Consider the following 10,000-nt stretch of genomic DNA (forward strand, 5'->3'; position numbering starts at 1 on the left):
TGTGGCCATAAATTCTAACTTATCTTTGTTTACCCATTCCTCCTCTTTTCACCAGATCCTATTTGAGCTTGAAACTCAAATAATTCCTATTGTTCCCTTCTCACTCCAAGTCAACAACCCCTTTATCCTGTCAGTTTGGCTAATTTTCCTTTTTTTAATGAACTAGTTTCGCCAATAAATAAGAAACCATCAGACTATTTCACCCAATCTGATTGGGACTTTGCTTTAATATTGTTTCTTTTTAGGCAAAATCCTATTTTGGATTTAAAGCTCAAATCATTCCCATCTCTTCTACTCACTCAAAAATGACAAGGAAATCAACAACACTTTCCTCATATATTAAAAACGTTTCGGCAGAAAAACCCGATTTCCTGCATGAATGGAGGAAGACAAAAACTCACTGAACAGTGCCTCGTGTGAGGATCAAACTCACGACCTTCAGATTATGAGACTGACACGCTTCCTACTGCGCTAACGAGGCAACCACCAGATGTTTGTAGACAAGCTCAAAGCGGCAAAATGAAAAAATATATATACATTTTCTTTATTCCCACTTTTTCTTAGTCCATGACTCATTTTACTTAGTAACTGCTTCCATATGGTCTAGCGGTTAGGATTCCTGGTTTTCACCCAGGTGGCCAGGGTTTGACTCCCGGTATGGGAAAGAACCTTTCACTAGTCTTGCACTTTCAAAGGTTGAGCGTTATAGGATAAAAGTGCTCTTTGTGGCCATAAATTCTAACTTATCTTTGTTTACTCATTCCTCCTCTTTTCACCAGATCCTATTTGAGCTTGAAACTCAAATAATTCCTATTGTTCCCTTCTCACTCCAAGTCAACAACCCCTTTATCCTGTCAGTTTGGCTAATTTTCCTTTTTTTAATGAACTAGTTTCGCCAATAAATAAGAAACCATCAGACTATTTCACCCAATCTGATTGGGACTTTGCTTTAATATTGTTTCTTTTTAGGCAAGATCCTATTTTGGATTTAAAGCTCAAATCATTCCCATCTCTTCTACTCACTCAAAAATGACAAGGAAATCAACAACACTTTCCTCATACATTAAAAACGTTTCGGCAGAAAAACCCGATTTCCTGCATGAATGGAGGAAGACAAAAACTCACTGAACAGTGCCTCGTGTGAGGATCGAACTCACGACCTTCAGATTATGAGACTGACACGCTTCCTACTGCGCTAACGAGGCAACCACCAGATGTTTGTAGACAAGCTCAAAGCGGCAAAATGAAAAAATATATATACATTTTCTTTATTCCCACTTTTTCTTAGTCCATGACTCATTCTACTTAATAACTGCTCCCATATGGTCTAGCGGTTGGGATTCCTGGTTTTCACCCAGGTGGCCTGGGTTCGACTCCTGGTATGGGAAAGAACCTTTCACTAGTCTTGCACTTTCAAAGGTTGAGCGTTATAGGATTAAAGTGCTCTTTGTGGCCATAAATTCTAACTTATCTTTGTTTACCCATTCCTCCTCTTTTCACCAGATCCTATTTGAGCTTGAAACTCAAATAATTCCTATTGTTCCCTTCTCACTCCAAGTCAACAACCCCTTTATCCTGTCAGTTTGGCTAATTTTCCTTTTTTTAATGAACTAGTTTCGCCAATAAATAAGAAACCATCAGACTATTTCACCCAATCTGATTGGGACTTTGCTTTAATATTGTTTCTTTTTAGGCAAAATCCTATTTTGGATTTAAAGCTCAAATCATTCCCATCTCTTCTACTCACTCAAAAATGACAAGGAAATCAACAACACTTTCCTCATATATTAAAAACGTTTCGGCAGAAAAACCCGATTTCCTGCATGAATGGAGGAAGACAAAAACTCACTGAACAGTGCCTCGTGTGGGGATCGAACTCACGACCTTCAGATTATGAGACTGACACGCTTCCTACTGCGCTAACGAGGCAACCACCAGATGTTTGTAGACAAGCTCAAAGCGGCAAAATGAAAAAATATATATACATTTTCTTTATTCCCACTTTTTCTTAGTCCATGACTCATTTTACTTAGTAACTGCTTGCATATGGTCTAGCGGTTAGGATTCCTGGTTTTCACCCAGGTGGCCTGGGTTCGACTCCCGGTATGGGAAAGAACCTTTCACTAGTCTTGCACTTTCAAAGGTTGAGCGTTATAGGATAAAAGTGCTCTTTGTGGCCATAAATTCTAACTTATCTTTGTTTACCCATTCCTCCTCTTTTCACCAGATCCTATTTGAGCTTGAAACTCAAATAATTCCTATTGTTCCCTTCTCACTCCAAGTCAACAACCCCTTTATCCTGTCAGTTTGGCTAATTTTCCTTTTTTTAATGAACTAGTTTCGCCAATAAATAAGAAACCATCAGACTATTTCACCCAATCTGATTGGGACTTTGCTTTAATATTGTTTCTTTTTAGGCAAAATCCTATTTTGGATTTAAAGCTCAAATCATTCCCATCTCTTCTACTCACTCAAAAATGACAAGGAAATCAACAACACTTTCCTCATATATTAAAAACGTTTCGGCAGAAAAACCCGATTTCCTGCATGAATGGAGGAAGACAAAAACTCACTGAACAGTGCCTCGTGTGAGGATCAAACTCACGACCTTCAGATTATGAGACTGACACGCTTCCTACTGCGCTAACGAGGCAACCACCAGATGTTTGTAGACAAGCTCAAAGCGGCAAAATGAAAAAATATATATACATTTTCTTTATTCCCACTTTTTCTTAGTCCATGACTCATTTTACTTAGTAACTGCTTCCATATGGTCTAGCGGTTAGGATTCCTGGTTTTCACCCAGGTGGCCTGGGTTTGACTCCCGGTATGGGAAAGAACCTTTCACTAGTCTTGCACTTTCAAAGGTTGAGCGTTATAGGATAAAAGTGCTCTTTGTGGCCATCAATTCTAACTTATCTTTGTTTACCCATTCCTCCTCTTTTCACCAGATCCTATTTGAGCTTGAAACTCAAATAATTCCTATTGTTCCCTTCTCACTCCAAGTCAACAACCCCTTTATCCTGTCAGTTTGGCTAATTTTCCTTTTTTTAATGAACTAGTTTCGCCAATAAATAAGAAACCATCAGACTATTTCACCCAATCTGATTGGGACTTTGCTTTAATATTGTTTCTTTTTAGGCAAAATCCTATTTTGGATTTAAAGCTCAAATCATTCCCATCTCTTCTACTCACTCAAAAATGACAAGGAAATCAACAACACTTTCCTCATATATTAAAAACGTTTCGGCAGAAAAACCCGATTTCCTGCATGAATGGAGGAAGACAAAAACTCACTCAACAGTGACTCGTGTGAGGATCGAACTCACGACCTTCAGATTATGAGACTGACACGCTTCCTACTGCGCTAACGAGGCAACCACCAGATGTTTGTAGACAAGCTCAAAGCGGCAAAATGAAAAAATATATATAAATTTTCTTTATTCCCACTTTTTCTTAGTCCATGACTCATTTTACTTAGTAACTGCTTCCATATGGTCTAGCGGTTAGGATTCCTGGTTTTCACCCAGGTGGCCTGGGTTCGACTCCCGGTATGGGAAAGAACCTTTCACTAGTCTTGCACTTTCAAAGGTTGAGCGTTATAGGATAAAAGTGCTCTTTGTGGCCATCAATTCTAACTTATCTTTGTTTACCCATTCCTCCTCTTTTCACCAGATCCTATTTGAGCTTGAAACTCAAATAATTCCTATTGTTCCCTTCTCACTCCAAGTCAACAACCCCTTTATCCTGTCAGTTTGGCTAATTTTCCTTTTTTTAATGAACTAGTTTCGCCAATAAATAAGAAACCATCAGACTATTTCACCCAATCTGATTGGGACTTTGCTTTAATATTGTTTCTTTTTAGGCAAAATCCTATTTTGGATTTAAAGCTCAAATCATTCCCATCTCTTCTACTCACTCAAAAATGACAAGGAAATCAACAACACTTTCCTCATATATTAAAAACGTTTCGGCAGAAAAACCCGATTTCCTGCATGAATGGAGGAAGACAAAAACTCACTGAACAGTGACTCGTGTGAGGATCGAACTCACGACCTTCAGATTATGAGACTGACACGCTTCCTACTGCGCTAACGAGGCAACCACCAGATGTTTGTAGACAAGCTCAAAGCGGCAAAATGAAAAAATATATATAAATTTTCTTTATTCCCACTTTTTCTTAGTCCATGACTCATTTTACTTAGTAACTGCTTCCATATGGTCTAGCGGTTAGGATTCCTGGTTTTCACCCAGGTGGCCTGGGTTCGACTCCCGGTATGGGAAAGAACCTTTCACTAGTCTTGCACTTTCAAAGGTTGAGCGTTATAGGATAAAAGTGCTCTTTGTGGCCATAAATTCTAACTTATCTTTGTTTACCCATTCCTCCTCTTTTCACCAGATCCTATTTGAGCTTGAAACTCAAATAATTCCTATTGTTCCCTTCTCACTCCAAGTCAACAACCCCTTTATCCTGTCAGTTTGGCTAATTTTCCTTTTTTTAATGAACTAGTTTCGCCAATAAATAAGAAACCATCAGACTATTTCACCCAATCTGATTGGGACTTTGCTTTAATATTGTTTCTTTTTAGGCAAAATCCTATTTTGGATTTAAAGCTCAAATCATTCCCATCTCTTCTACTCACTCAAAAATGACAAGGAAATCAACAACACTTTCCTCATATATTAAAAACGTTTCGGCAGAAAAACCCGATTTCCTGCATGAATGGAGGAAGACAAAAACTCACTGAACAGTGCCTCGTGTGAGGATCAAACTCACGACCTTCAGATTATGAGACTGACACGCTTCCTACTGCGCTAACGAGGCAACCACCAGATGTTTGTAGACAAGCTCAAAGCGGCAAAATGAAAAAATATATATACATTTTCTTTATTCCCACTTTTTCTTAGTCCATGACTCATTTTACTTAGTAACTGCTTCCATATGGTCTAGCGCAGGGGTCAGGAACCTTTTTGGCTAAGAGAGCCGTAAACGCCACATATTTTGAAATATAATTCCGCGAGAGCCGTACAATATGTTTAAAGGGCCATTGACAGATCAATCGCTCCAATGTTCACTTAGTACAGCAAGGAATGCTCCTCCCTGCTGTATAAAGCCACAACTGGACTGAAACAATGGTAATTAGCAGTAAAAAAATTAAATAAATAACTTACATTGTGAGCTTGCGATGCATGACATCAGTCCAGCAGTCTGGCTTCTTCTTTTTCCTGCGCATGACTGGAAGCTGGCATTCTTCCCACCTGATGTTGAGAGAATGCCAGCTTTGAGGCATTCGCAGAAGAAAGAAGCTGGAATGTTGGACATGTCACACAACGCATTGTCAGTTATGTCAATTATCTATTTTATTATTTTACAGCGAATTATTGTTTAGGTCCAGCGGTGGCTTAGTGCAGCAGAGAGGAACACTCCTTTGTGTACTAAGTGACCGCTGGAGCAATTGTATCTGTCAGTGGCCCTTTTAAAAGTGTTGGTCTTACAGAAAATGAACAAAAAAAGAGAGGCTCAGACCCATCTGGGAGACCTCCAGAGCTGTAATAAAGCGCTCAGAACAGATTTTTGCCCTGATAGTGGTCCTTTAAATCAGTTTCTTATGCCCACAAGAGATTAATTTAAAGCCCCCAAGAGTGTAATATGGGTGGCAGATGTTTTTTAAGGCCATATTTTTATTTTTTTTGGGGGGGGGGGCTATATTATGGATTATGTGGGATTATTTTCAGGGGTGAAGTGGGAAGGGGGGGTTGGTGGGACACACTGTTTTACACAGCCCCTTTATTGATGCAGCTCACTGCTGCTGACCATGAGGCTGTGTAACAATTTCCATGTTATAATGTTCACCTTCAAAGCAGCAGCACAGCCAGGGGTTTCTGGAACGTCCAAGGGAGACACAAGGGAGGAGGCAGATGCCGCTTCACTAGGGGACGCAGGTGCGTGCTTGCAGACGGCGCGGCTATGCAGGGAGTTATGGGAAATGTAGTCCATGCTCCCTGCCGCTCACCACTGCCGCCAATGCTTATCAGGCCATCAAAGAACTACCGTATATGTCGGCGTATAAGACGACTGGGCGTATAAGACGACCCCCAACTTTTACCCTTAAAATATAGAATTTAAGATATACTCACCATTTCGTGCAGGAGCGCTTCACTATGGCCATCGGCGGCAGGACCCAGGACTCTCTGTCTCTTTGAACTCGCGCATGCGCAGATAGGCGAGGTACATGATGGGGTTAATTACTATTAATGTGAGGAACATGGAGGGTAAATTCATCGCACCTCGCGCCTCACATTAATAAGTGAATGAAAGCCGTGTTTATTTCATTTTTTTACAGCGTACACATCATAAATGATGCAAAAACATTGTTGTCCGCGCCATTACTGAATGTGTCGATTTTATGTATTATGTAAGACTTATTTTAATGTTTATTGTAAAAAAGGTGAAGGTGTATATTTTTTTAAAAATGTAACCATACTTTGTTTTTACTTTATTTTTAAACTTTAATGTACTGACATATATCAGATATGTGCCAGTACATTAGCCTGTGGACAGATAGCACACAGGCTGTTGTTAGGACATACTTGGGTATATCCTAACAACAAGAGATATGGTCAGACAGCCCTGGGGTCCGTCAATAGACCCTGGGCTGTCTGCCCATATATGGTATGGCCCTCGATCGCGTCACAGGAATTCCCTGTGATGCGATCCAGGGGCATCCCCCCTTCTCACTTTCCCCTGAATGCTGCAGTCAGCTGTGATCGCAGCATTCACGGGAATAACGGCGGAGATGAGAGGTTCTCTGATCTCCGGCGTTATAGAGCGGGGCTGCGGCTGTGTAATACAGCCATTGCCCCGCTCCTGACAGGAAGTGCGCGCGCGGTCAGCATGAGGAGATGCGGCCGGCGCTGCACTAATGAGCGGCAGTTCAGGCACTGAAGACAACATGGGGGTGCTTTGTAGCGCGCCCGCCATGTTCTGTCTTCAATGCCGCAGATCATTAGTGCAGCGCCGGCCGCATCACATGATGCTGACCCCGCGCGCATATGTCAGGACTCAGGAGCGGGGCTGTGGCTGAATTACACAGCCGCAGCCCCGCTCTCATAGTCATGTGTACTATACTGAGCTGTGCGGCTGCAACGTGCATCCCTCCCATAGACAGGTAGGAGCCCTGTCTGCGAGCCAGATACGGCCATCAAAAGAGCCATATCTGGCTCGCGAGCCATAGGTTTCCGACCCCTGGTCTAGCGGTTAGGATTCCTGGTTTTCACCCAGGTGGCCTGGGTTTGACTCCCGGTATGGGAAAGAACCTTTCACTAGTCTTGCACTTTCAAAGGTTGAGCGTTATAGGATAAAAGTGCTCTTTGTGGCCATCAATTCTAACTTATCTTTGTTTACCCATTCCTCCTCTTTTCACCAGATCCTATTTGAGCTTGAAACTCAAATAATTCCTATTGTTCCCTTCTCACTCCAAGTCAACAACCCCTTTATCCTGTCAGTTTGGCTAATTTTCCTTTTTTTAATGAACTAGTTTCGCCAATAAATAAGAAACCATCAGACTATTTCACCCAATCTGATTGGGACTTTGCTTTAATATTGTTTCTTTTTAGGCAAAATCCTATTTTGGATTTAAAGCTCAAATCATTCCCATCTCTTCTACTCACTCAAAAATGACAAGGAAATCAACAACACTTTCCTCATATATTAAAAACGTTTCGGCAGAAAAACCCGATTTCCTGCATGAATGGAGGAAGACAAAAACTCACTGAACAGTGACTCGTGTGAGGATCGAACTCACGACCTTCAGATTATGAGACTGACACGCTTCCTACTGCGCTAACGAGGCAACCACCAGATGTTTGTAGACAAGCTCAAAGCGGCAAAATGAAAAAATATATATACATTTTCTTTATTCCCACTTTTTCTTAGTCCATGACTCATTATACTTAATAACTGCTCCCATATGGTCTAGCGGTTAGGATTCCTGGTTTTCACCCATGTTGCCTGGGTTCGACTCCCGGTATGGGAAAAAACATTTTACTAGTCTTGCACTTTCAAAGGTTGAGCGTTATAGGATAAAAGTGCTCTTTGTGGCCATAAATTCTAACTTATCTTTGTTTACCCATTCCTCCTCTTTTCACCAGATCCTATTTGAGCTTGAAAACTCAAATAATTCCTATTGTTCCCTTCTCACTCCAAGTCAACAACCCCTTTATCCTGTCAGTTTGGCTAATTTTCCTTTTTTTAATGAACTAGTTTCGCCAATAAATAAGAAACCATCAGACTATTTCACCCAATCTGATTGGGACTTTGCTTTAATATTGTTTCTTTTTAGGCAAAATCCTATTTTGGATTTAAAGCTCAAATCATTCCCATCTCTTCTACTCACTCAAAAATGACAAGGAAATCAACAACACTTTCCTCATATATTAAAAACGTTTCGGCAGAAAAACCCGATTTCCTGCATGAATGGAGGAAGACAAAAACTCACTGAACAGTGCCTCGTGTGAGGATCGAACTCACGACCTTCAGATTATGAGACTGACACGTTTCCTACTGGGCTAACGAGGCAACCACCAGATGTTTGTAGACAAGCTCAAAGCGGCAAAATGAAAAAATATATATAAATTTTCTTTATTCCCACTTTTTCTTAGTCCATGACTCATTTTACTTAATAACTGCTTCCATATGGTCTAGCGGTTAGGATTCCTGATTTTCACCCAGGTGGCCTGGGTTCGACTCCCGGTATGGGAAATAACCTTTTACTAGTCTTGCATTTTCAAAGGTTGAGCGTTATAGGATAAAAGTGCTCTTTGTGGCCATAAATTCTAACTTATCTTTGTTTACCCATTCCTCCTCTTTTCACCAGATCCTATTTGAGCTTGAAAACTCAAATAATTCCTATTGTTCCCTTCTCACTCCAAGTCAACAACCCCTTTATCCTGTCAGTTTGGCTAATTTTCCTTTTTTTAATGAACTAGTTTCGCCAATAAATAAGAAACCATCAGACTATTTCACCCAATCTGATTGGGACTTTGCTTTAATATTGTTTCTTTTTAGGCAAGATCCTATTTTGGATTTAAAGCTCAAATCATTCCCATCTCTTCTACTCACTCAAAAATGACAAGGAAATCAACAACACTTTCCTCATATATTAAAAACGTTTCGGCAGAAAAACCCGATTTCCTGCATGAATGGAGGAAGACAAAAACTCACTGAACAGTGCCTCGTGTGAGGATCGAACTCACGACCTTCAGATTATTAGACTGACACGCTTCCTACTGCGCTAACGAGGCAACCACCAGATGTTTGTAGACAAGCTCAAAGCGGCAAAATGAAAAAATATATATAAATTTTCTTTATTTCCACTTTTTCTTAGTCCATGACTCATTTTACTTAATAACTGCTTCCATATCGTCTAGCGGTTAGGATTCCTGGTTTTCACCCAGGTGGCCTGTGTTCGACTCCCGGTATGGGAAATAACCTTTTACTAGTCTTGCATTTTCAAAGGTTGAGCGTTATAGGATAAAAGTGCTCTTTGTGGCCATAAATTCTAACTTATCTTTGTTTACCCATTCCTCCTCTTTTCACCAGATCCTATTTGAGCTTGAAAACTCAAATAATTCCTATTGTTCCCTTCTCACTCCAAGTCAACAACCCCTTTATCCTGTCAGTTTGGCTAATTTTCCTTTTTATAATGAACTAGTTTCGCCAATAAATAAGAAACCATCAGACTATTTCACCCAATCTGATTGGGACTTTGCTTTAATATTGTTTCTTTTTAGGCAAGATCCTATTTTGGATTTAAAGCTCAAATCATTCCCATCTCTTCTACTCACTCAAAAATGACAAGGAAATCAACAACACTTTCCTCATATATTAAAAAACGTTTCGGCAGAAAAACCCGATTTCCTGCATGAATGGAGGAAGACAAAAACTCACTGAACAGTGCCTCGTGTGAGGATCGAACTCACGACCTTCAGATTATTAGAC

General features: G+C 40.4%; 3 non-coding genes across 3 annotated transcripts; 2 read left to right on the forward strand and 1 right to left on the reverse strand.

Annotated features, from left to right (window-relative positions):
* Positions 1 to 1,132: 1,132 nt before the first annotated feature.
* TRNAM-CAU (transfer RNA methionine (anticodon CAU)) lies at positions 1,133 to 1,205 on the reverse strand. Its single transcript has one exon. It is a non-coding gene; the product is annotated as a tRNA-Met (tRNA).
* Positions 1,206 to 3,488: 2,283 nt separating this feature from the next.
* Positions 3,489 to 3,560, forward strand: TRNAE-UUC (transfer RNA glutamic acid (anticodon UUC)). The gene has a single exon. It is a non-coding gene; the product is annotated as a tRNA-Glu (tRNA).
* A 652-nt stretch (positions 3,561 to 4,212) lies between these two features.
* On the forward strand, positions 4,213 to 4,284 carry TRNAE-UUC (transfer RNA glutamic acid (anticodon UUC)). Its single transcript has one exon. It is a non-coding gene; the product is annotated as a tRNA-Glu (tRNA).
* Positions 4,285 to 10,000: the final 5,716 nt, after the last annotated feature.

The sequence above is a fragment of the Rhinoderma darwinii genome, chromosome 3 (genome assembly GCF_050947455.1).
Source record: "Rhinoderma darwinii isolate aRhiDar2 chromosome 3, aRhiDar2.hap1, whole genome shotgun sequence".
Classification (NCBI taxonomy): Eukaryota; Metazoa; Chordata; class Amphibia; order Anura; family Rhinodermatidae; genus Rhinoderma; species Rhinoderma darwinii.